Raw genomic sequence first — 27,585 nt, 5'->3', positions numbered from 1 at the left:
CCTCTTCCAGCCCCAGTGGCTTCGTTTCCAAACCCAAGTTTGTACACCAGTCACAGGTGCTGGCGAGAGGGCAGCAGGTCACCCTGTGTGCCACTGGTGCAGCCCCTGCATGCCCAGGGATGCTGGGGTGAGGCTCTGGGAGCAGCAGCATCCTCTGATGAACTCCATCTATATTCCATAGGAACCCTGTCCTACAGCCCACCAGAATGGACCCAGCTCAGATGCTACACCGGCGAGGCAGCAACAGTCTGGTCCCTGGGTATCCTGCTGTACCAGATGGTCTGCGGGAAGCACCCATTCAGGAGGGGCCGGAAGATCATCTGGGGGCAGATCTTTTTCCCACGACAGCTCTCTCAAGGTAATCCTATTCTCTATGGCATAGGGGGAATACCAGTGTTGGGAGAGAGCAGCAGGCTCATGAGCATCCTGCTCTGGCAGCTGCTGAGGAGGTGGCACATGCCCTGCTCTCCTGCTCTCCTCCAAAACAGATAATCCCTGGGGAAGTTTAGGCTGAGCTCTGAGCACACCCAGCATGGCCTGGGCACGGGAACGGGGAGGGAAAAGTGGACAGGAGCCTTCTCCAACTGACTGGCAGTTTCTGGTTTCTCTCCTCAGAGTGCCAAGATGTTATAAAGAGATGTTTGTCCATGCAACCCTTGGACAGGCCATCGTTGGAAGACCTCTTCAGCGATCCGTGGATGCAGGGTGTTCATCTGCCCTAGAAGATGGGAGAAATCCACATGCACAGTTTGATCCAGGGGCCTGGCAGGTAACAGCTCCACACATTTCTTGGTAATTAGAAGCAAAGAAAACCAGACGTTTTTTGACCTGCTTGTAGCTCTGAGCAGGGATCATCAGAAGGGAACTCCCAGCTCTTGTGCTGGAGCTGAGCTGGAGATGTGCTCTGGCAAGCACTGGTGGCCACCATCCACCCTGGTTTTGCTTGTCCTGGTTCATTGTTGTCTGGGGCCCTGGGCAGAACACTGACAGCCTGCTCTGACCTGCAGGGAAGGAGAAGGAGCCCCTGGAGAAGCTGGACCAGATGGGCTGCAGCTGGAGACGTCAAGGACAACTTCAAGGATTAGCACCTCTTCCTCAACCTGGCCATCTGCAGCTGAAGATGATTGACTTCGATTCTGGCGCCTTCTGCAAAGACACACTCCAGACCTAATGTGCAGGTGAGTCCCCAGCCAGGGGATGCTCTGGGCATTGCACAGCCTGGCTGGGCACCAAAGTTCCCCTCTTTGCTGGGGTGGATGCAAAGAATTCTTCCGTTGGTTGCCAAGCTGCTCTTTGGCTCTGGGCATCTGCTGAGGAGGTGGATCTGCCATGGCTGGCTGGAGGCTGGGCACATGTCCTGCCCTCCTGCTCTCCTCCCAGAGGCAGCAATGATGGGGAGGTTTGGGCACAGCTCTGAGCACAGCCAGCATGGCCTGGGCACTGCAGGCAGTTGGGACAAGGGGGACAGGAGCCTTCAGCTGATGGGCAGTTTCTGGTTTCTCTCCTTCCAGCCGAGCTCTGCGGATGCTGAGGCTGCTCTGGGCTCTGCCAGGGCTCTGCTGGGGCTCAGCCCTGGGCACGGCTGGGTCTGCTCTGCCCTCCCATTGCTCTGACAGCTCTGCATCAGACGAGCCTGTTCTGAGCACACCGACAGAGCTTTGTGCTTGTGCAGGTGAGTGAGACTCTCCTGCAGGCCCAGAGATTGCAGTGAGGGATACACATCCAAATGGCCAGAACCCCAACATTCCACAGTCCCAGCAGAATGCCTGTATTCACAGGGTGAGAAGGAAGGGCATCTTCTTAATGAGATGGGGATCAGCAGAATTTAGATTCCCAGTCCTGCCTGGAGCTGGCAGGGCACAAAGCAATTTCTTATTGCTTCAACCACAATTTAAAATAATAATATTGGAAACAAACCCCAAAATCTATTAAAAAAAGGCTGCTGAGGGTCAGTAAGATAGATGCATGCTATCAGCACTCTGACAAAGTAAATAACTGAGTTCTCTTTACAAAAGATCAGTGACCTCTTAATCCAAAGTTACAGGAGATTTTATACTACACACTTGAGATTCGTTTTTATCATTCACATTTCATCTAGTTTTTTTTTCTTTTCCCCTTTTTTTCCCTAAAACAGAAAACCTATCCTAAAAAAGAAATGTCCTTTGCTTCTGGTTCTCATGTGAAGCAGCTCCGTTGCCTCTGGCCCCGGGGCTTGGGGCACTGTCAGCACCTGCTGCTTCAGCCACTGCTTCTGCTGGCATTGAGAGCAACAACCAGGTTGTGGCTGATCCCGAGGGAGCAGCAGCAGGGCCTGGAGCTGATCCCTGAGTCTGGGGCAGGGCTGGACAAATGACCCCACAGCAGCAGCAGCAGCAGCAGCAGCAGGAAATGGAGGTGACTTTGAGCACAGCCCCTGCCACTCTTGCCTCCTGTTTGCAGTGGTGTCACAGCAGCCTGAGGCACCTGGGAGCCCTCAGTGCCAGCAGGGACTTGAGATGGCAGCCCTGGGCTCCTGGAGGTTGTGCAAGGAACGGAGCTGGGCACTCCCTGTCCATATGGAGCTTGCAGATGGAAAAGGCTGCTGTGCCCAGGCAGCTCCAAGGGCAGAGAAATGAGGCTCTCGAGCACTTGATCTGGGCCAGTTCCACAGTCCTGGGCAGCAGCCAGCGAGCAGAGGGGGGAACAGAGGGCACAGCAAGAGGGACAAAAGCAGTCAAGTGCAGAGACTGGAGAGAGCCACACCTGGCAGAAGGAACAGGTGCTTCCTTGCACTCTTGAAGAAAGCTATTGAGCACTGAAAGGCGTGAAGGGCAGAGAGGAGGCAACACCAAACAATGCTCCTGTTTTCACAGCCTCCCCTCTCAGTGTCCAGAAGGAATTGGATGAACTGTGTTCTTCTCTCTGAGTCATCTCCTTCAGCATGAGCAGCTTAGCACCAGGAGCTAAAGGAGCTGAAGCCTTAGGCCTCAAGAGCTGACCAAGAGGGAACTTTCTGAGCAAATTAATGCTGCTAACGTGGACCAAACAATGCAAAAGGTAGAATACTGGAATTATATAATCCTTTCTGTTGGAAAAGACCTCTGAGCTCATCAAGCCCAGCCGTTCACCCAGCACTGTCAGCCCAGCACTAAACCACATCCCTGAAGTGCCAAGGCCTGAACAAGAGGCCTGACTGAGGCCTGAACAACAGGCCCTGAGCCAAAGGTGACCTCTCCATCTACCTTCCAACCAAAGGTTATCTTTGTATCCACTCATTACTGAAATATGCATGATCATTAGCATTGTGATAAATGTATCCACTAATTAGTGAAACATGTATTGACTTTTCTGTATTTAGAAGCTAAACAAAGTCATGAAATCCAACATCTGACCTGGTTTGGGGGTGTATGGTCAAAGTCAAATCTCTTGGCTCCTCCTTGAGCCCTGGCCAGGCTTTGGGAGAAACCAAACAGCAGAATGAATCCAGCTGTTCCTGCACTGGAAGTGCTGTCAGTTTGTTTGTTCAGCACTCTCCAAGCTGGGCCCTCTCCCAGCGAGGTTGGAGCCTCACCTGTGGCTGGACACAGCTGCAGGAATTCCCAGTGTCCAGAGTGGCTCTGCAGTCCTTGGCTGTGACAGCTTCCCCAGCTGATGTGTGGGGCTGGGTGATGCTAAAGTCTGAGGGTAACTGGTGATGGATCTTTCTAAATCATTACAGGCAATCTTTGGTAGGAATGGTTGGGTGCATTGCTGAGCTTCTCCTGTTGTGATTCTTTGCTGCTTTGAACTGTAGGAAATTGCACTGATTCCTTCAGTTGGTGTTTGTGTCTTTGGTGCTGGGCCTGCCCACTGGCAAAACAAAATTGGCATAGTCTGTCCAGATCACAGCAAAATGTCACTTTTTAAATATAAATGCAAGGAATCATTCCCATCCAAGATTCCTGGTTGGGAAGACCTTCCCTATAGTTCTCTGGCTCTGGAGTGGGCTGAGGTCAGAGCACTATGTGAGCAATGGGGAAGTCAGCTAAGAGAATCTGATCTGCTGGATGTATTAAAATGCATCCAAAATTGCATAAGGAAAAAGGAAAAGATCTTGTGAGTTTGGGAAGATGAGGATAAATTTTGTTAACAGTATATTGTAAAAAGCACCAACAGAAGGAACAATTGTTTTTTGAATGCTCCCACATGGAGCAACAGAAGTTTTTAATCCTAAGCTCAGATTTCTGTGTGTAAGTGAAATTATATAATAAATAAATATATATATATATAAAATAAAAATTATATGTAATAATATAATTAAAATATGTATGTGTGCATATATGTATATATATATATACATAAACTAAATAATAATGTGAAATAATGCTGACAATTTGTTACCTTTTGCTGCTCAGGGATGTAACACTAAATACCCTACAGAAAACGTTTGGCCAGGACCTGAACGTCAGTGGGAAAATTGGCAAGTTAGTGTATAACGAATAAAGGAGGATGGGATGAAATTGGCTATTTTTATAGGGTTTTCTGATACTGTGATATGGAATGCTTTGTCTGTTACTGTGAGAAATAAAGTGATTAAGGCTGCTGGGTTTTTCATATACCAATCTATCCACAAGCTGTAGGATTTGTGGAACGGATGGAAGGTTTGTTAAAAGAGCAGATGAAAAAACAAGGAGATGAGAACCTGTCCTGATGGAGAACCCCTTAGAGGTCCACTCCAGAAGCTGCAGGGCTGGATCTTTATGCATTAGATTTAATGAGGATAAATCAGAAGCAAATCAGAGTTATCAATACCTGAATAGGAATTCAGATTCCTCCAGGACACTTTGGTTTGATAACTGCTCACTGCAGCTTGGCCTTACTAATTTATGCCATGGGAGGAGGAATTGATGCAGATTATCAAGGAGAAATTGAAGTAATTCTGTTAAAAAATAGTGAACAAAATTGAATTATTCAGCCCCATGACAGGGTAGTATGATTATTGACATTGTAGTTTTAAAGACATTTGGAAAAAAAAAAAAAAAAGGATCCACCTCAAATCACCACTGTCTGTGGAGATAAAGGGTTTGCATCCAGCAGTCCTAATAATGGAGCCAAGGTGTGGGTCCAGAGGCCAAATGGCTCTTCTGAGCCAGCTGAAGGAACAGCTCTGGGGAAATTAAATTAAAACACTGTTTTAATCCTGAAACCTGGGCAGGAACAATGGGAATATGTCCCTGCAGCCAACTGTTCTATGGGAGAACAAGCAGATGTTATAGGATGTTGTTTTACAGATCCTGCCAGACCAAATCTCCCTGTTTGCCCTAACGTTCCCTTTGGAAAATGCTCTGATCCACAGGGCTCCATGTGAAGGCTGATGTGACCCTGAGTGCCTTCCACAGGAATTCCAGCCAGGAGCCTGGAGCACCTCAAGGACTGGGAGCTGGCAGCTCTGCAGCCGAAGGGGAAAGGACCCCACCAAGCCTTGTTACCCACAGACACCGCAGTGAAGCTGAACAGCAAAGGACCTTGGGGCATTACTGTGGAATTGAAAAGGAGCCAGCTCCATGGACAATGGAATTATTGTTCCTAACCCAAATGAGACTGAGGAAAAAGAATGAATAACCTTGTCACTAAAGTATTGCTTATGTCTGTAAATTGTATCTTGATAGTCAACCAGAATCTTTTTTTGCCAGAAACACCTCTGGAGTTTCACCAAGGAATTAGTCATGAAAATTCGTATGAAAATGTAAAGATCAAGGTAGCTAAAATACTCAGTGTAACTAATGGCTGGGTATGTTCTCAACTAATGTTGGGAGGAACAGGATTCCCTTGGAGGGCCCACGCTATGGGGTGGCAGAACTCTCTCAATGGACTCTGACTCATGCACAGTCATTGCAGTGTGTGCACTTGGTGTGTTATGATTCCATGTTAGAGTTGTTGTGACACTTTGCACTGGAAAATGGAGCACTGAAACTTGTCTGAAAAGAAACACAGTCTCAAGAAAAAAGGGACATTTCATGAAAAAAAGAGAATAGCAACTAATTAGGCATGTTTTTAAAGGAATGTTAATTATAGCTCTGAGTAATGAACTTAAACAGCACTTAATTGAAGAACAAGAGGCGATGCCTTTATGCCTAACACCTAAATCTAAGACTATTATTGAAAGAATTGTTATGAAGGTGGTAGTTCATCTGTAGGTCAAAGGACCCATTGAAGTATCGAGGCCTGAAAAACAGGCCCTGGGCCAAGGCTGACCTCTTGATTAACCTTCCAAACAAAGGTTATATTTGTATCTGCTCATTTACAAAGCATTATTAGCAATATGATCTATGTATCTGTGCATTGGTGAAACCTGTATTTACCTTTCTGTATTTAGAAACTGGACAAGGCCCAGTCTGGCTTTGTTTGGAGGTGTATGGTCAAAGTCAAATCTCTTGGCTCCTCCTTGAGCCCTGGCCAGGCTTTGGGAGAAACCAAACAGCAGAATGAATCCAGCTGTTCCTGCACTGGAAGTGCTGTCAGTTTGTTTGTTCAGCACTCTCCAAGCTGGGCCCTCTCCCAGCGAGGTTGGAGCCTCACCTGTGGCTGGACACAGCTGCAGGAATTCCCAGTGTCCAGAGTGGCTCTGCAGTCCTTGGCTGTGACAGCTTCCCCAGCTGATGTGTGGGGCTGGGTGATGGTAAAGTGTGAGGGTAACTGGTGATGGATCTTTCTAAATCATTACAGGCAATCTTTGCTCGTGATGATTAGCTCGTGACATTGCAGCATCAACTGGGACATCATAGAGAGGGCTGTGACATTACAGGGTGCCTTGCTGAGCTTCTCCTTTTGTGATAATTTGCTAGTGATCATGTGCTTTGCTGAGCTTCTCCTTTTGTAATTCTTTGCATTATATAAATTACACGGTTCCTTCAGTTGGTGTCTGTGTCTTTGGTGCTGACCCTGACCACCAGCAAAACAGGATCCCCTCCTGCCTAAGTGCTCCCTGGGAAGACAAAAACCATCACTCCAAATGTCACCCCTTGCTCCTTGTTCTCCCCACTTTATCCACTGAGCATGATATCCTGTGGTCTGGGATATCCCCAGGGTCAGTTGGGTCACCTGTCCCCCTGTGTCCCCTCCCAACCTCCCCCACACCCCCAGCCCCTCCCCAGCGTGTCCAGACGAGGGGCAGGAAAGGCCTTGGCTCTGTGCAAGCTCAGTGAGAACAAAACCATCTGTGTGTGATCAACCTTGTGCTCAGTACAGCCCCAAAGCACAGCCCTAAGGAAGCCCTGGGAAGGAAATTCCCTCTGCCCCACCCAAAGCAGCACCCCATGGCCATCCAGCATCACCACGGCTCCACAGGCTCCTTTCTGACCGTGACAATCCCCATCCCAGCAGGGCAAAGGTTGTTTGCCATGGACCCAACCTCAGCAAAGTGTCTCCTGCAGGTTGTCCTGGCATTGGAGAGTAGGAAGGGAAGCTCTGTGCTGGTTGCCATGGCAACCTCTGGACCAATGATGCCCTATGGTGGTTGCCATGGCACCCAAGCCCAGCAGTGTCTCAGTGCAAGTGTCCCTGGCATCAGTCCCTCCAAGGGGTTTCCATGGCAACTGCCATGACAGGTGACCCAGGTGTGGTGTCCCAGGTGTGGTGTCCCAGCGATGGTTGCCATGGAAACAGTCCCCAGCACTGACCCTTTCTGTCAGGCTCACCTGGCCTTTGGCCCTGGCACTGGGCTTTGCTGCTGGTTCCGCGGCGCCTGCCCAGCCAGCGCGGCACAGGGCAGGTGGCCATGGCACAAACCCCAGCCATGGATCCCCTGTGCCTCTGGGCAGTGACACCAGCCCTGAGCAATGGGCTGCTGCCGTGGGCTCAGTGAAGTGGCCATGGCAACAGCCCCTTGCAGTGGCCCAGTGCAGGTTGGCATGAGAATCCAGCATCACAGCTGGCCCAGGGCAGGGCTGCAGTGCCCTTCCCAGCAGCCTGTCTGCACACAAGCACTTCCAGGGCTCTCTGCATTTCCCTTCCCCTCACTCTTGGCTCACTCACACACCTCTCAACAATCCCCTTGGTGCTTTGAGCCACAAGGAGTTCAAAGCTTGTCTGCCCTTCAGCAGTTGCTCTAATTCTGCCTTCACTGAACCCTGGATTTGTGTTTATTGTAGAACTTCCTGTGTGTCTAAAATTATCCTTGCATGGTTCTGCCTTGGGGAAGGGGAACCTCCTTGGTGGCAGCTTGGGCTTGGCACACACTTAAGGAGGGTGTCTGATTTCAGTGGGGAAACTCAGGAGCTTCAAGAAATAAAAGAAGAAACCCCTCTTTGCCTGAGTGCAGCCAGTTGTGCAAGCAAAGCAGGTTCCAGGTGAATGAGGAGAGACAGGATGAGGTTGGGCTTTGAGGACCAGGGTTGTCCACACCCACGCCAAGGCACAGCTTCTCTGACCAAGCCAGACCTCCTTCGGTAAGACCCTGGATCAATGTCAGTCACAGAATGCTGCAATCACCTCTTCTCTAAAGGGACAAATACACCCTTTAAAATAGGAATGCCGATTTATTAGAAGCTCTTTGAAATATTTCTCCATAATGATAAAATAACTTCCTAATGAACAGCATAATACCAGAGGGAAATCAAGGCAGAGCCATGGTTTGTCAGGAGTCTGGATCAGCCCAAGGCTTTGTGTGCCAAGGCAGAGCCAGGCAGGATGCAGAGCTGTCAGCAAAGGAAGGGCCAGCGAGGTGGGGCAGCCAGGGGATGACGACAGCCTGCAGGGACAGAGGCACAGGGCATGGGCAGCGTAGGACAGCCTGGGCTGGAGAGGGCAGAGGGATGTGCAGAAGCTGCAAGGCCCTGACAGAGCCAGCTTGTGCAGCACTTTGGCCATGGCTGCTGTCCCTGGCCCTGAGGCCAGCAGGACACAAGTGACCCTTGCAGCCCTGGGGCTTCATGGCCTCCTTGTCCCTGCCCAGCAGCCTGGCAGGGGCCACCCCATGGTCCTGCCCTTGGCATTGCACATCCCCACATCCCAGTGCCCTGGGAAGAGCCCTGAGCACTGAGGGAGGGACAGGATCTGCCTTGCCAGGGGCTGGGGCTCAGGGCTTGGCCCTTTGGATTCATGAAACACATCCAGGTTTGCTCAGTATCAGAGACACCTTTGCCTTGTTTGTCCTCACCTGCCATCACTGCCTGCAGTGTTCTGCTCTCACTGGAACCTGGGGAGAGTTTCACAGTTGTGTCTGTTAGAGGAACCCATTTAAACTACAAGGAACTTCAGTGTTTCCATCTCACATTGACTTCTTGAGAAGTCTTTTGCACTCACTCTGAGGGACTGAGTCTGATGCAAACAGCACCAAAGCCCCACGAGGGTCATTCCAGTCCCTGTGCTGTTGCTGTGCTGCTGAGCTGGGCTGGGCTCCTGGCACAGAGGAGCTCCTGGCAAGCGGCAGCGCTGCAGAGAGACAGCTCTGCCCAGGAGCAGCTCCTGTGCACAGCCCAGCAGGGCTGGGGCACTGCCAGGCCATCTCAGGGACACCAGCAGGGCACACCCAGAGCTCACAGGTGCTCAGCATTGGCAGGGGCTGTGCCATGGCCCAGAGGGGCTGTGTCATAGCCATGGGCACCTCTGGGGCTGTGTCAGAGAGCCACAGAGCAGCTGTGATGTCAGACAGGAGCTGTGTGACATCACAGAGTGGGTTGTGAGAGGTCACACATTTGGCTGTGACATACCAGAGTGTTCTGTGAGCTCATGGACCAGCTATGGCATCAGAGAGGGGACTGTGTGACATCGCAGAGCTCACTGTGACATCACAGTGTGGCTGTATGACATCCCAGGTTGGCTGTGAGGTCACAGAGGGCTGTGACATCATAGACTGGGCTGTGAAATCACTGGTCGGTTGTGTGACATGATAGGGCAGGATGTAATGTCCCATGGTGGTGATGTGACATCATGAAGCAGGCTGTGCCACAGAGCGGGCTGTGACATCACAAAGAGGGCTGTGCGGTTGCAGAGCAGACTCTGCCATCATAGAGGATGGCTCTGTCTGACATCAGAGAGCAGGCTGTGACATCACAGTGTGGCTTTGTAACATCACAGAGTTGTCTGTGACATCAAGGAACAGGTTGTGTGATGTCACAGAGGACGCTGTGACGTTACAGACTGGGTTGTGACATCACAGGGTTGTTGGGTGACATCCCAGAGGGGTTGTGACATCCCAGAGCAAGCTGTGACATCACAGAATGGTGGTGTGACACCCAAGGGCAGGTTGTGTGACATTGCAGCATCAACTGGGACATCATAGAGAGGGCTGTGACATTCCAGAGTGGATGTATGACATCACAGGAGGTCTGTGTGAGGTCCCTGGGGAGATCACTCTGCCCTAGCCCCCCCTCAAAGTTCCCCCAGACAATTCCAATGCTGCTCGTGCACAGCAGGGTCCCCTGTCCCCCAGGTCCCCCCCGACCCCCAGTGCCACAGCCTCCCCCAGAGGATGTTCCACCAGATCGACCCCCAGAGCCTGACATGGGGACAGGGGGGACAGGCCCTGGGGGGTGGGACAGGGGGACAGGGACCCCCTGGCAGCATCCCCGTGTCCCCCAGGAGGAGAGCCTGGCCCAGGTCTTACAAATGAGGGCTTGAGAGCACTTAAAAAATCCCCAGCAAGACATCAGCAAAAACCAGATTTAATGTCAAGCGACAGCACAACAAAGTTCCTTGCCAAGAGTCACTCTGCTCCTGACTGGACAGTTCAGGCACACCAGAGGAAGAAAGCAACAACAAAACCAAGCAAATCCAGGCAATCAAACCAGATATTGACTGAGAACTGTCCTTGTGTGTGTGTGTGTGTGTGTGTGTGTGTGTGTGTGTGTGTGTGTGTGTGTGTGTGACAAAAGGACAGTGAGGGCAAGGATAAAAGGAATATGGCCTAAAAGCTTAACAGCCCTCAAACTTAACAGAACTTAACTTCTACCTAACCTTGACTTATACCTTAAACTCAACAACTTAGCAGAAGAAAAACCCTCAGCAGCATTTCACTTAGCTCATACCTGATGACTGAACCTTACTTACAGGCCTAACTCACTCAGATATCCAAGGCACTTCAACACCTCCCAGAGCAGCATTTCTCCCCCATTTGCAGAGCACAGGCACACGTGTGTGCACACAGACAGAAAGAGGCAGTGCCAGGGAGCTGTCAGAAATTGCCCTGGAGGCCAGGGAAATGCTCACTGGGGATGCTTTTGCATCTCCCCAGCAGGCGAAGGGTTGAGCCTCGAGCAGTGGGGGGATCGGCCCAGGGTCCCTCGTTGTTCGGGGATGCCCCGAGTGCAGCAAACGGGAGAGTTCCCGGCTCGGAGAGGCCCCACTCAGAGGGAGCTCACTGCTCCAGGAGAGCTCCAAGGGGCTCATTTTGGAGCCCTGTTCATAGGGCCCCAAGAGATGGGCTTTAGTGACAACAATGTTTCATCCTGGCTGCACTTCGCATCAACAGCTTTCTTTGACACTGGGAGAACAGGGATGTTGTGCCATTGAGGGGAGAAAAACAGTTCCCAAGGCTGCTCCTAAAGCAACCAGGAGCTGGTTGGGCAGCAGCAGTGGCTGGGAGCAGACAGTGTTTGTGATCAGCTGCAGAGGAGCTGAGCCCAGGGGCTGTTGGCCAAGGCTGAGGCCTAACAAGCATTTCTCAGATCGCAGGGCAGCCTGAGAAGGAGAGGGAGGAATGCACCACACCAGGGCCCCATGGAACTGAGGAGACCATGGTGACACTGTGGGGCCTTGTGGGACCGAGGGACCATTGTGACACTGCTGAGCCTCATGCAATGATGGAGACCACTGTGACATTGCAGGGCCTCATGGAACCCAGGGGACCATAGTGACTGTGTGTGGCTCCATGGAACCAAGGGACCATTGTGACACTGCAGGGCTTGTGGAACCAAGAGGCAATTTGACACTGCTGGGCCTCATGGAAGCAAAGGGGCCATTGAGGTCGCTGGGACACTGCAGGGCCTTAGAGAACCAAGAGTCCATTGTGACACTGCGGAGCCACAGGAGACCTTTGTGACACTGTGAGACCCCATGGAGCCAAAGGTCCATTGTGACATTGCAAGGCCTCATGGAACCATGGAGAGAATATGAAGAAATGTCACAGCCTCATGGAACCAAGGGGACATTGTGACAGTGCAGGGCCCTGTAGAACTAGTGAGACCATTGTGACACTATGAGGCCCATGGAACCAAGGGGCCATTGTGACACTACAGGGGCCATAAAATCAAGGGAACATGGCACAGGTCTGGCTGGTTTGGCCTCCTGGGGGCCACCTGACTTCTCCAGCCAACCATGACATGTTGAGAATCTCTTCTCATCTGCTACTGAAACACTGGGGCTCTCTGCTTTCCTTCCTGTTAAAAAGAACTGTCCTTCTCCTCCAGGTACCCATGGGCAGAATTGGGATTTCGCCACCACATTTCCTTCTATCCAGGGATCTTTCCCATAGGAATATTTTCTTGTACTCAGAGTCCACAAACAATTGTAATTCCTTTCACAGGTCTTGTTGAGAGGGTTGTTTGGAGCCTTACACCTGCACTCAGCATTCCACAGCCCACATCCCACTGCTCCCAGGAGAGCCACAAGCATCCTGTGAGGCCACAGAGCCCCATTCCCAGGCCATGGGAGTCAGGGCTTGGCTGTCCTGCTTGGCACAGCCCAGGCAGGGCTTTCACAGCCACATTCCACAGTTCATTTCCCACCTGGACCTGGTAGTGCCTCTGCGTTCTGCTTTCCCAGCCCCAGGCATGCTCTCCTTGTCTGCTCATTCCCCCCACAGTCTCTTGGCAGGGATGGCCTCAGTGGGGGCTGCTGACATTCACAGCAAATTAGACGTTGCTGCTGAATTTTACTTCTCCAGAGGCTTCAGATCTTCAGGAATTCAGTGCTCCAGGGCTCATTGATTTTCAAAACAGCTTAACAAGTCAAGCTTTTGGGAACAATATGATTTAAGTTTTCAATCCTTCTGTGATTAATTAGGCAGATTTCTCAAGTGTATTCAAAGTAAATATATTTTTAAAAACAGTGGGAAAAGACTTTTTAGGTTTTGTTTAGGGTTTTTTCCCTGTTGATACAATAATATGTGCAATTCCCAATTGATATTGAATCCAAGTATCTCCTAATACAGTCTGAATAGATAAGAAATTCCTTGTCTGCTCCTGGCCTTGCTGTCAACTCCGGCAGCAGCTCCGTGGCCCCTTTGTGCCCCGCTGCCCCAGCCATGGTGCCACAGCCCCCCTGTGCAGCCCAGGCCAGGCCAGGAGCACTCCGGGTGGGAACAGCCCCTGTGCCGTGGTGCCCACAGCAGCCCCTGGGGCTCTGTGCCCCCATGGCCTCCCTGCTGGGCAGCCTCTCCAAGCTCCTGCACAGCCCGTGGCACCTGTGGGCCTTCCCAGCCAGCCCTGCCCCAGGCTCTGCCGGGCTCGGGGCCAGCAGAGAGGCCAGGCAGGGCTGGCCATTGCTGGGATGTCTTGGATTGATGATATGATAATCCTTTATCCCCTATCGTTGGCTTATATGCCCAAGAAAGAAAAAAAAAATGTGTGGTCCTGTCTCTTTAACTACACCCAGCCGCAGAGAGAAACGCGGGTTGTTTTGAAAACATTTTCCCCAAGCCTCGCTCCGGGGGAGGATTGGTCGCCCGGCAGAGACTGCGTGCTGGACGGGGGTCGGAGTGAGCTCTGTTCCCGTTTTTTCCATTCTTCTTCTTTTTTCCTCGTTTGGACCCCTTCTCTTCGATCTGCTTTGCCACCCGGAGACCCAGGAGGGCCAGAGGACAGCAGAGCTCTCCGGGGAGCTCCACCCGGCCCCGGGTGGGGGCGAGGAGGAGAGGGACTGCGTCTGAGAAAAGGACTTTTTAATCAGGTTGAATAACTGCCTTTCACCTTGTTTTTCCCCTTCCCCTGTGCCTTGTAGGGCATTCTGCGTGGTTTTGTTAAATAAATCGTTTTTTCTTCACTTCCATCTAAGAGGTTCTGTTGTGGGTGGGGGAGGGGGTGTCGGGGCCCTTCGCTCTCGGAGGAGAGAGTCTTATCATTAACCCTGGACATATTTGGCGCCCAACTTACGGGGCCTTGATTACTTGTTCTACACCTTTTGTGGGGTTAGAGAAAGTGAAGAAAAAACCCTAATAATTGCATTCTGGTTTTAATCGCTTGGTATTGAATTACAGCCATCAGTAGTCACTATGCTGTTTGATGGGAGGTTGTTTGATGTAATACTGTCTGTTTGGCACATAGGTTTGTTTCCCTACCAACAGGTAGGGGCAATCCTGTCCCTAATGTATAATTTCCACCAATCAGGGACATGACTCCGGCTTGTTATAGTAATGTGTGTGATACTGACGATCTGTAAGAAGGTATGGGAAACAGTTAAAGATGTACATGCTCTGTTAGTTTCCTCCTCTAGTTTTAGTAACCTGTTTTGGAGTTTTGTTAGTAATATTACCCAACCTGTTAGAGAAGTAGAGGGTGAAGCTTCCTGGCTCCTCACCCATCTCTTTCCCTTTAAATCTGGTATATCAGCTTTTGAGAATATTCAGTTTCCCCTGGATGTTAAAGAGACCATTAACTTGGTAGTACAGGTGCTTTACCTAGGAGTTTCTGTGTATATGATGTTCAGTGTTACCAGAATGAGGGCTGAGAAGTCCAGAGGGGCTGAGCAGGAGCAGGCACCTAATCCAGATGTGAGGAAATTTGAATGGTGTGGAGTATGGGAGGACATAGGTAAAACTTTAAAGAAATTCTCTGATCCAATAGACTGGGAATTTCCCCCTGGACAAATCCCGAGACCAGCTGAGGTGGGGAAGTATCTGAAAGAGAAGTGCAGAGACAACTGCAGTGCAATATGTTGGGCCCTGGCATATGCTTATCGTACACTGTCAGATATTATAGAACAGGAAGTAAGTGAGCCTAAGCCAATGGCAGTTGCTCCTATTACAAGGAGCAGGAAAGCCCAATTTAAGACTGATCGCCCAGATGACAGTGGGGAGGGACCCTCAAGGCCAGCAACTGAGTCAGAGGTCATTGTTGAATCCATGAATGGGAGAGACCTTCACAGCCTAAGAAAAGATTATGTCCAACGAGATGATGAATCTGTGATTAGTTGGTTAGTCCGTCTTTGGGATGCTGCAGGCGATGTTACACTTCTAGATGCTACTGAGGCAAGGCATTTAGGGACTGTGTCACGTGACCCAGATATCAACCAAACTATACGAGATGGGCCTGACTGCAGCAGCCTCTGGAGACGAGCTATCAGAGCTGCGAGGGAAAGATACCTACATCCCGACGATCTCTATTCGCAACAAACCCAGTGGAGAACCATAGAACAAGGGATTCAATGCTTGAGAGAAATGGCAGTGGTAGAAATTGTCTTCCCAGAGGACATAGCAAACCCAGATCCGATTATAGACCCAGATAGGATAGAATGTACACCTGTGATGTGGCGGAAACTCCTAAAGCTTGGGCCATCAGGGTATGCTTCTGATTTAGCCATTATGAAGCAAGATGACGGGCATGAGACTGTGCGTGATATGACAAGGAAACTCCGAGCGTATGCAGATGTTGTGCATAGCCCAATGAATGCAAGAATCTCAGCTGTGGAACCAAATCTGCAGAAACTAGAAAATAAGATAGAGAAGAATCATGAGAAACTCAGTAAAGAGATTAAAGACAGCCTTCTCCAAATCTCAGCAGTACAGACCAGAGGTTCTGCTACCCCACGCAGACGCTCCTCAGCTATGAGAACTGGATATATCCCTTGACATGAGTTGTGGTATTTCCTGTGTGACAGTGGAGAAAACATGAACAGGTGGGATGGACAACCCACTGCTGTCCTGGCACGACGAGTGCGTGAATTGAAGGAGGGCAAGACTCAGAGAAGGAACTCCACCAGAAGGGAAGTAGCTCTACTCAATATGTCTGATTCCGTTGAAGGAACCTCTAACACAAATACCAACCATGGTTAGAGGGGCCCTGCCTCTAGCCAGGTAGAGGCCAGGGAAAACCGAATTTTTTGGACAGTGTGGATTCGGTGGCCTGGCACATCAGAGCCACAAGAATATGAGGCTTTAGTTGACACTGGTGCACAATGCACGATAATCCCATCGAGACATGTGGGGACAGAACCTATTTCTATTTCCGGCGTTACAGGAGGATCACAAGACTTGACCCTCGTGAAAGCTGAGGTGAGCCTGACTGGAAGAGAGTGGAAAGAACATTCCATTGTGACTGGCCCAGAGGCTCCATGTATTTTGGGTATAGACTTCCTCCGAAATGGATATTTCAAAGACCCAAAGGGACTCTAGTGGGCATTTGGGATAGCTGCTGTGGAGACAGAGGGCATAAAACAATTGAACACCTTGCCTGGACTGTCAGAGAACCCATCTGCAGTAGGACTCCTGAAAGGGGAAGAGCAACAAGTACCAGTTGCAACCTCGATTGTGCACCGCCGACAGTACCGGACAACTCGTGATGCCGTGATTCCCATTCACAAACTAATCCGTGAGCTGGAGAGCCAAGGGGTGGTCAGCAGGACCCATTCATCCTTTAACAGCCCCATCTGGCCTGTGCGAAAATCTGAAGGAGAATGGAGATTGACTGTGGACTATCGTGCCTTGAAAGAGGTGACTCCACCTCTGAGTGCTGCTGTGCCAGACATGCTGGAGCTCCAGTATGAGCTAGAGTCCAAGGCAGCAAAGTGGTATGCTACTATTGACATTGCAAATGCATTTTTCTCCATTCCTCTGGCAGCAGAGTGCAGACCTCAGTTTGCGTTCACCTGGAGGGGCGTGCAGTACACCTGGAACCGATTGCCCCAGGGGTGGAAACACAGTCCCACCATCTGCCATGGACTGATCCAGGCTGCACTAGAAAAGGGTGGGGCTCCAGAACATTTGCAATACATTGATGACATCATTGTGTGGGGGGACACAGCAGAAGAAGTATTTGAGAAAGGAAAGGAAGTAATCCAGATTCTCCTTGAAGCCGGTTTCGCTATAAAAAAGAGCAAAGTCAAAGGGCCTGCCAAAGAGATCCAGTTCCTAGGAGTGAAGTGGCAAGATGGACGGCGTCAGATTCCTACTGAGGTTATCAATAAAATCATCACAATGTCCCCCCCAACCAACAAGAAGGAGACGCAAGCTTTCCTAGGTGCCATAGGCTTTTGGAGAATGCACATCCCTGAGTACAGCCAGATCGTGAGTCCTCTCTACATCATAACCCGCAAGAAGAACGATTTCCATTGGGGCCCTGAACAGCAGCAAGCCTTCACCCAGATCAAGCAGGAGATTGCTCCTGCAGTAGCCCTTGGCCCAGTCAGGACAGGGCCAGAAGTAAAGAATGTGCTTTACTCTGCAGCTGGGAGCCATGGCCTGTCCTGGAGCCTTTGGCAGAAGGTGCCTGGTGAGACCCGAGGTCGACCACTGGGTTTTTGGAGCCGAAGTTACAGAGGGTCTGAAGCCAACTACACCCCAACAGAGAAAGAAATCCTAGCAGCATATGAAGGAGTCCAAGCTGCCTCAGAGGTAATTGGCACAGAAGCACAACTCCTCCTGGCACCTCGACTACCGGTGCTGGGGTGGATGTTTAAAGCAGAGGTTCCCTCTACTCATCATGACACCAATGGCACATGGAGCAAATGGATTGCCCTTATCACACAGCGCGCCCGTATGGGAAATCTGAATCGCCCTGGGATTTTGGAAATAATTACAAATTGGCCTGAAGGTGAAAATTTTAGTCTGACTGAGGAAGAGGAGCTGGAACAGGTGACCCGTGCAGAGGAAGCCCCACCATACAACCAATTGCCAGCAGATGAAACACGCTACGCTCTTTTCACTGATGGTTCCTGTCGTCTTGTAGGGACAAAAAGAAAATGGAAAGCAGCTGTGTGGAGCCCCACACGACGGGTTGCAGAAGCTAGGGAAGAAGAGGGGGGATCGAGCCAAGTCGCTGAGCTCAAAGCCGTTCAGTTAGCCCTGGACATTGCTGAAAGAGAGAAATGGCCAAAGCTCTACCTTTATACTGATTCATGGATGGTAGCCAATGCTCTGTGGGGTTGGCTGGAAAAGTGGAAGAAGGCTGGGTGGCAGCGTAGGGGAAAACCAATTTGGGCAGCTGAAGAGTGGAAAGACATCGCTAGTCGGGCAGAGAGACTACCTGTGAAGGTCCGCCATGTAGACGCCCATGTCCCCAAGAGTCGAGCTAATGAGGAACACCGAAACAACGAACAGGTAGATCAGGCTGCAAAGATAAAGGTGTCCCAGGTAGACGTGGATTGGCAGCATAAAGGAGATTTATTCCTAGCTCGATGGGCCCATGATGCCTCAGGCCATCAGGGCAGAGATGCCACCTATAAGTGGGCACGAGACCGAGGGGTGGATCTAACCATGGACTGCATCTCTCAAGTTATCCATGACTGTGAAACATGTGCTGCCATCAAGCAAGCCAAGCGGGTGAAACCCCTGTGGTATGGTGGAAGGTGGTCAAAATATAAGTATGGAGAGGCCAGGCAGATTGATTACATCACACTGCCTCAAACCCGCCATGGCAAGCGCTATGTGCTCACAATGGTAGAAGCCACCACTGGGTGGCTGGAAACCTACCCTGTGCCTCATGCCAATGCTCGTAACACCATCCTGGGCCTTGAGAACCAAGTCCTGTGGAGGCATGGTACCCCTGAGAGAATTGAGTCAGATAACGGAACTCATTTTAAAAATAGCCTCATAAACAACTGGGCTAGAGACCATGGCATTGAGTGGGTGTACCACATTCCCTATCATACACCAGCCGCTGGCAAAGTGGAACGGTATAATGGATTGTTAAAAACCACCCTAAAGGCATTGGGTGGGGGAACTTATAAGAATTGGGAGCGACATTTAGCAGAGGCCACCTGGTTAGTCAATACCTGAGGCTCCATCAACCGAGCAGGTCCTGCCCAATCTGAGCTTCTACATACAGTGGATGGAGATAAGGTCCCAGCAGTACATGCCAGAGGCTTGTTAGGGAAAACTGTCTGGATTGATTCTGCCTCACATAAAGACAAACCCATCCGTGGGGTTGTCTTTGCCCAGGGACCAGGGTGTACTTGGTGGATAATGCAGGAAGATGGAAAAACACAATGTGACCCTCAGGGAAATTTAATTTTGGGTGAAGGCCACATGTAAGGTTGGGATGGCAACATACCACCGTTCACCGTTCGTGACATTATTTGTACATAGTTATGTGTATATATGTATATATGTATATATGTATATATGTGTATATATATATGTGTGTGTTTGAAGTTGGAAGATGTTAAGGTGGGCCTTAAGCCAACGCTATGGAATAAGGGGTGGAATGTCTTGGATTGATGATATGATAATCCTTTATCCCCTATCGTTGGCTTATATGCCCAAGAAAGAAAAAAATGTGTAAAAATGTGTGGTCCTGTCTCTTTAACTACACCCAGCCGCAGAGAGAAACGCGGGTTGTTTTGAAAACATTTTCCCCAAGCCTCGCTCCGGGGGAGGATTCGTCGCCCGGCAGAGACTGCGTGCTGGACGGGGGTCGGAGTGAGCTCTGTTCCCGTTTTTTCCATTCTTCTTCTTTTTCCTCGTTTGGACCCCTTCTCGTCGATCTGCTTTGCCACCCGGAGACCCAGGAGGGCCAGAGGACAGCAGAGCTCTCCAGGGAGCTCCACCCGGCCCCGGGTGGGGGGCGAGGAGGAGAGGGACTGCGTCTGAGAAAAGGACTTTTTAATCAGGTTGAATAACTGCCTTTCACCTTGTTTCTCCCCTTCCCCTGTGCCTTGTAGGGCACTCTGCGTGGTTTTGTTAAATAAATAGTTTTTTCTTCACTTTCATCTGAGAGGTTCTGTTGTGGGTGGGGGAGGGGGTGTCGGGGCCCTTTGCTCTCGGAGGAGAGAGAGTCTTATCATTAACCCGGGACATGGGAACAGGCCCTGAGCCCTGCAGCAGGATGGAGCTGGGGCACAGCCAAACTCACCCGCAAACCTGGGCTGAGCAGCCAAGGCTGGTAACGGCTGGGAAAAGAGGCTCCGTCTGACAAATGTCCTGGGCTCCCTCCCTGCTCTGTCCGTGCCACCAAGGGCACAGAGCAGCCTCCTCTCTCGGCCACTTGCCTGTTTTCCAGCCCTTCCCCAGGCCCTGGCTCTGCCCCACAAGCCCTGGGTTCAGTCCTGCCCCTGCACGCTCACACAGGCTGAGATGGACACTGATGGGTTTCTCTCCCAGCTTCTCCCAGCCCAGCTCCCTCCAAGCTCTCCCAGCTGTCCTGAGCTCTCTGCAGCACCAAGGGGCTCTCCCCAGCACAGCCCAGCCAGCTCTGGCCCCACAGCCCTGCTCAGGCCAGGCTGCTCTGGGCAGTGGCCCCACGGCCTCAGCCCCTGTTGATATAGGAGGGGCTAGAATTTATCTATTTAGGAGAACTAGAAGCTGGAAGATAATTATTTTTTTGAACTGATTTAGAAGGCCCGCGATTGGATAATGATTTACTAAGATTTGCTTTCTGAAGACAATGTATTATTCAATTAATGATTTTGTGCCTACCTCGTATCAGGGAAGATGTAGAGAAGAGAGCCAAATAATTGAGAAAAACTACTGAGTGTGACCAAACATCCTGCTCTCAGGCCCCAGGACTGGTACAAGTTAGTTCTAAGACTTGGACTTGGACCAAGAACCAAGGGAGCATGTGGAAGGAAACAAGGGAGCATGTGGAAGGGTGAAGAGTTCATCCTGAGGAAGACTACTAACTTCATCTTCGGGTCCCTCGCCCACAATTAATCTGTGATGCTGTGCTTGCACTAACATATTTAAATGAACTTTGAACTCATTATAATACTAATCGGGGATAGGTAATGAATATGTATAGGGGCATTGTGTAACTTTCTGCATATGAAACCTGTAACCTAATATAAACCTAGTGAAGTGCTGCTGACGGGGTGCATGCCTTTGGAGGGGCTACCCCCCATGCACCCCAGCTGGAATAAACACATTCCTACCTCATAACTTTCTCAGTTGTGGAGTCAGTCTGCGCCACACCAGCACCTGGAGGGACCTCTAGCCCCAGGAACACGGAGCAAACTGAAACCAGAACTCTGCAAATGCTGCATGTGCCCAAAGGAATTGCAAAGAAAGTTGGGGTGTGGAAAACAAATGACAATTTATTTACAGAAGAGCAGCAACAACAACAAGCTGCAGAACGTATTTACAATATAAGAATCTTTATAACAACAGCAATCTATAGAACGTATTTACAGTAAAACGTTTTATCTTAAAGGAGAAATCTAATCAACATATTTACAAAAGTTCATAACAAGAACAAACAGAACATATGGAAAGGATGGTGTGTCCATCATCTCCATCAGTCCTGTAAGAAAAGGAAGCAGCACAGTCACTCCAGCCCAGCCCTGAGGGCTGTTCCCTGTGCCCCCAGGCTGGCACACACTGGCACAGTGGCACTCTGCTGCCAGCACTGACCCTGGCTGGGGCTGGGAGACATGCCTCAGGCACCGGGATGGGGCTGGTGTGGCCCAAAGCAAGCGCAGGGCAGGCTAGGGGGTGTGGTGCTTGTGCCACCAGAATCCAGGGTCTCCCTGGGCACTGTGTCCTGACCAGGGCCACCCAGCCCAGGCCCAGCCTGGCGGCAGGGGACACACAGTGCCTGTGGGCAGGGCATGGGGAGCACCTGCCTGTCCTGCTGCTGGGCCTTCATTCTCATCCAAGGACCATCGGCTCCTCCTCATCCTCCTCATCCACCTCCATGGCTTCATCTTCCTCCATCACGTCCACCTCCATCTCCTCCACATATTCTTCCATATCCACCTCCATCTCTTCTTCGATATCCTCCTCATCCACCTCCATCATGTCCTTAATATCCATTACCATGTCCACCTCCATGGCCTCCTCAGCATCTCTGGCAGGCCACATCAGGTAGCTCAAGCTCACGATGGGGTCCCTGTCCCACACCATCCCCACAGGGCCCCAGCCCACCCGGGCAGTCAGGGGTGCCCAGCTCCATGGAATGGCACTGTACCTCCACTGGGACAGGAGAGCACATCTTGCCGGGATTGGTGGTGATATCCAGGCAGCAGGATGAACTCAGGACTGATGGCAGTATTTGGGAGCAGCTGAATAGGGTGCAGGGTGGTCTCCTAGCTGGCTCCTAGCTGGCTCCAGGGTCAGTGTTGTGCTCAACAGCAGGAGCTGGAGGCTGCACCTGCAACATGGGCTGTGACATCACAATTCTGGGAGCTGGGATGTCACAGGAGTTCCAGGGCGACTGCACTGGGGGCTCAAGATTGTAGAATGTCCAAATCCTCAAATGGTTTGGCTTTGACAGAACCCTTAAGATGATTTCACTCCAACCTGAGCGACCTCCCACCAGACTGGGATGCTCAGGACCACATCTAAGCTGGCCTTGGATGTTTCCAGGCCTGGGGCATCCACAGCCTCTCTGCCTGTACAGCCTGTGCCATTGCCCACTACACTCACAAGAAATAATATTTTCCTAACATCAACATTCCTACTCTCAGTTTGAACCCATCCCCTTGTCCAGTCACTACAGCTCCCAACAAAGGGTTGTTCTCCTGCTTCCCTGTAGTCCCTTCACACACTGCAAAGGTGCTGGGAGGTCTCCACACAACCTTCTCAGGTGTCCAGGCTCAACAGCTCCAACTTTCTCAGCCTGTCTTCACATAGCAGGTGCTCCAGTCCCCTCAGCAATTTCGTGGGCTCCTCTGGACTTGCTCCATCAGTTCCCTGTCCTTCTCCTGTTGGGGACTCCAGAGCTGGAGGCAGCCCTGCAGCTGGGGTGTCCTGTGAGGGGAGAAGAGAGGCAGGATGTCCTCACTGCCCTGCTGCCCACGCTGTGGGATGAATCTGGCACATGTGCGGGGGGTTCTGGGCTGCCACTGCCCAGGGTGGGCTCCTGTTGGGATGCAGATGTGAGGCTGGTGTCCAGCTGTTGTTCTCTTGGCTGCACAGGAACATCACAGCCCTGTCTCGTCACCAGGCATCCATGGCTTCAAAAGTCCGTAACACAGATCACACACCAACTCCAGCCCCACTGCTTTTGCTGCAGCCTCACAGTTCAATCATCAATGTGCTGTGAAACTGCTCAGTGTCATTCTGTTACTCCAATGGATACACAAATGTTTGCCTTGTGATGACAACAAATCTTTTTTTCTAGTTATGCTCTCGTGTTGGTGGTAGTAACACAGAGTTATTTCAATTCATTACACTTGTTCAGAGAGCAGAGTGAGTTAGGACTTACTTTGTATGGAGACACAAGAAAGTAGCAATGATCTGGTGAGGTATGGATTTACTCACATCTAAATTTGCCTCTTCCTGATACAGAAATCAGCCACTCAATTACCCACACTCCCATTTCAAGCCCTTTTGCTGGCAAAAGTATTACCTGCAAATACACGGAAGTGTTCTGAAATCTATTCGCCAGGTGTCCCCAAGTGAGGAGGCCCAGCAGAGCCACAGCCTTGGCTCTATGTGAAATGAGGGCAGAGAGCAGCCGTGTCCCCTGAGCAACCGCGGCAGGGGGAGCACAAATCCACGGCAAGAGGGGGAAGAAAAATCTCCATTTGCACTGTAGCCCAGAGCACCCCAGACACTGCTGAGCACCTGGGAGCATCTCCCTGCCCTGGCACATAACCAGCGACCTCCCCTGGGGACATCTGTGTGTGGAAAATCACACTGCCAAAGGCCAGTGTCCACAAGGGAGCAAAAGGAGTCCTGCAAAAATCCACTTCATTTGTATAAAGGGAAAAAGCTCGCTCTGCCATTCCCCTGCGTGGGCTCTCTCGAGTTTCTGGAGGGTGCAGCCTCTTTTTAATCTGAAACTGCCGATCATGTGTTGCCCTCTGCCTTTCCCCATTGGCTGAGGCACTAGGAAGGGACACATTTCCCAACCCACCTACTACATATTCCCCCTTTGACGTGTATCCGCCACCCCGCATCATGCATTGTCTGATCACTAAAATTAGCTCTGACCCCACCCTGGGCCAAGAAATTAATCCTCATAAATCTTTCAATCCTACGCCTTTTTCCCTAAAGTTCACAAGGTCAGGCTGAGCTAGGTTCTGTAAACAAACCTGCACAGTTTGATGTTCCTACAGGCCCCTGTCGTTTCTCTCCAGAACCTGACTGGTTCTTTCCGGTTCTCTCATCGTTTGTAAAGACATTCACCCCCTTTTCACCTCCCACCCAGGAGACTCAGCAGCTCTTGGGAAGAACAGGGCACATCAGGAATGGGTCTGCTCCACTGCCCAAGCAAGGCACTGGCCTTGGGAATTTCTAAAGCTTGGGAGCTCTACATTTCCTCACAGCTGGAGCAGCTCAGCTCCCAGAGCCTCCGGCGCCGGCTGAGCCCCCTTTGGCCCAAGGTGCTGCCGGCCCTGCTGCGGCTGCTTTGGGCAGGGGGTGTCTGGGGAGCTCCATGCCTGCCCCCGCCATGCTCAGGGAACGCCAGGCTTTGAGGGACAGCTGCCTGGGCAGGGGCTGAGCTCGGGCACCTGCTGGCCCACGGGCTCTTGTGGGAGCCCCAGCCCCGGCAGCCGCAGCCCCAGCATGCCACAGCCCTGCCGCTGCCAGCATCGCACCCCACCGGGACTCTGTGCCACCAGCCAACACCGACCATACAGCCACCTCCAGGCACCCATGGCACCTGTCCAGCACAGCCTGCACTGCCCCATCCAGGAGTCACCCGAGTCAGGGACAGGGTCCAGTGGCTGCTGTCAGCAGCAGGAAATCAGGCAGCGCCAGGATCACCTCCCTTGGCTTTAGTCTCTTGAACAATGGCACAGTGCAATGTAATGTGGGAGAGGAGCAAAGCCCAGAGCTGTTGGAGGCTCCAAGCCTTAAATATCAGCCCCTGCAGCTCCAACAGCTGCTCCCCACATCCTGGCTCCAGCAATTCCCAAGTGATTTAGGGCGGGCTAGAATTTACTAATTTAGGGGAACTAGAAGCTGGATAATAATAATTATGTTTTTTAGCTGATTCAGAAGGCCAGAGATTGGATAATGATTACTAAGATTGGCTTGCTGAAGACAATGTATTATTCGCTTAATGATTTTGTGCCTACCTAGTATTGGGGAGGATATTGAGGAGAAAGCCAAATAATTGAGAAAAACTGCTGAGTGTGACCGAACATCCTGCTCTCAGGCCCCAGAACTGGTACAAGTTAGTACTAAGACCAAGAACCAAGGGAGCATGTGCAAGGGAACAGGGTGAAGAGTTCATCCTGACGAAGACTACTAACTTCATCTTCAGGACCCTCGCCCACAATTAATCTGTGACGCTGTGCTTGCACTAACATATTTAAATGAACTTTGAACTCATTATAATACTAATCAGGGATAGGTAATGAATATGTATAGGGGCATTGTGCAACTTTCTGCATGTGTAACCTGTAACCTAATATAAACCTAGTGAAGTGCTGCTGACGGGGTGCATGCCTTTGGAGGGGCTACCCCCCATGCACCCCAGCTGGAATAAACACATTCCTACCTCATAACTTTCTCAGTTGTGGAGTCAGTCTGCGCCACACCAGCACCTGGAGGGACCTCTAGCCCCAGGAACACGGAGCAAACTGAAACCAGAACTCTGCAAATGCTGCATGTGCCCAAAGGAATTGCAAAGAAAGTTGGGGTGTGGAAAACAAATGACAATTTATTTACAGAAGAGCAGCAACAACAACAAGCTGCAGAACGTATTTACAATATAAGAATCTTTATAACAACAGCAATCTATAGAACGTATTTACAGTAAAACGTTTTATCTTAAAGGAGAAATCTAATCAACATATTTACAAAAGTTCATAACAAGAACAAACAGAACATATGGAAAGGATGGTGTGTCCATCATCTCCATCAGTCCTGTAAGAAAAGGAAGCAGCACAGTCACTCCAGCCCAGCCCTGAGGGCTGTTCCCTGTGCCCCCAGGCTGGCACACACTGGCACAGTGGCACTCTGCTGCCAGCACTGACCCTGGCTGGGGCTGGGAGACATGCCTCAGGCACCGGGATGGGGCTGGTGTGGCCCAAAGCAAGCGCAGGGCAGGCTAGGGGGTGTGGTGCTTGTGCCACCAGAATCCAGGGTCTCCCTGGGCACTGTGTCCTGACCAGGGCCACCCAGCCCAGGCCCAGCCTGGCGGCAGGGGACACACAGTGCCTGTGGGCAGGGCATGGGGAGCACCTGCCTGTCCTGCTGCTGGGCCTTCATTCTCATCCAAGGACCATCGGCTCCTCCTCATCCTCCTCATCCACCTCCATGGCTTCATCTTCCTCCATCACGTCCACCTCCATCTCCTCCACATATTCTTCCATATCCACCTCCATCTCTTCTTCGATATCCTCCTCATCCACCTCCATCATGTCCTTAATATCCATTACCATGTCCACCTCCATGGCCTCCTCAGCATCTCTGGCAGGCCACATCAGGTAGCTCAAGCTCACGATGGGGTCCCTGTCCCACACCATCCCCACAGGGCCCCAGCCCACCCGGGCAGTCAGGGGTGCCCAGCTCCATGGAATGGCACTGTACCTCCACTGGGACAGGAGAGCACATCTTGCCGGGATTGGTGGTGATATCCAGGCAGCAGGATGAACTCAGGACTGATGGCAGTATTTGGGAGCAGCTGAATAGGGTGCAGGGTGGTCTCCTAGCTGGCTCCTAGCTGGCTCCAGGGTCAGTGTTGTGCTCAACAGCAGGAGCTGGAGGCTGCACCTGCAACATGGGCTGTGACATCACAATTCTGGGAGCTGGGATGTCACAGGAGTTCCAGGGCGACTGCACTGGGGGCTCAAGATCGTAGAATGTCCAAATCCTCAAATGGTTTGGCTTTGACAGAACCCTTAAGATGATTTCACTCCAACCTGAGCGACCTCCCACCAGACTGGGATGCTCAGGACCACATCTAAGCTGGCCTTGGATGTTTCCAGGCCTGGGGCATCCACAGCCTCTCTGCCTGTACAGCCTGTGCCATTGCCCACTACACTCACAAGAAATAATATTTTCCTAACATCAAATCCATTCCTACTCTCAGTTTGAACCCATCCCCTTGTCCAGTCACTACAGCTCCCAACAAGGAGTTGTTCTCCTGCTTCCCTGTAGTCCCTTCACACACTGCAAAAGTGCTGGGAGGTCTCCACACAACCTTCTCAGGTGTCCAGGCTCAACAGCTCCAACTTTCTCAGCCTGTCTTCACATAGCAGGTGCTCCAGTCCCCTCAGCAATTTCATGGGCTCCTCTGGACTTGCTCCATCAGTTCCCTGTCCTTCTCCTGTTGGGGACCCCAGAGCTGGAGGCAGCCCTGCAGCTGGGGTGTCCTGTGAGGGGAGAAGAGAGGCAGGACGTCCTCACTGCCCTGCTGCCCACGCTGTGGGATGAACCTGGCACGTGTGCGGGGGGTTCTGGGCTGCCACTGCCCAGGGTGGGCTCCTGTTGGGATGCAGATGTGAGGCTGGTGTCCAGCTGTTGTTCTCTTGGCTGCACAGGAACATCACAGCCCTGTCTCGTCACCAGGCATCCATGGCTTCAAAAGTCCGTAACACAGATCACACACCAACTCCAGCCCCACTGCTTTTGCTGCAGCCTCA

The 27,585-nt window shown here is 51.2% G+C and overlaps 1 protein-coding gene and 1 long non-coding RNA gene across 2 annotated transcripts in view; one reads left to right on the top strand and one right to left on the bottom strand.

The window, feature by feature from the left end:
* LOC146420171 (uncharacterized) overlaps nt 1–27,585 on the bottom strand; it is a 482,891-nt gene that overhangs the window by 425,722 nt on the left and 29,584 nt on the right. The gene's annotated exons all lie outside the window — the stretch shown is intronic.
* LOC146420175 (uncharacterized) lies at nt 612–1,650 on the top strand. The gene is made up of 3 exons (XR_014849242.1): nt 612–769; nt 1,008–1,178; nt 1,512–1,650. It is a non-coding gene; the product is annotated as an uncharacterized LOC146420175 (long non-coding RNA).

The sequence above is a fragment of the Lichenostomus cassidix genome, unplaced genomic scaffold, assembly GCF_008360975.1.
Source record: "Lichenostomus cassidix isolate B80296 unplaced genomic scaffold, HeHo_3.0 HiC_scaffold_44, whole genome shotgun sequence".
Classification (NCBI taxonomy): Eukaryota; Metazoa; Chordata; class Aves; order Passeriformes; family Meliphagidae; genus Lichenostomus; species Lichenostomus cassidix.
The sequence above is the reverse complement of the archived record's forward strand: the minus strand, read 5'-3'. Positions and strand labels throughout refer to the sequence as shown.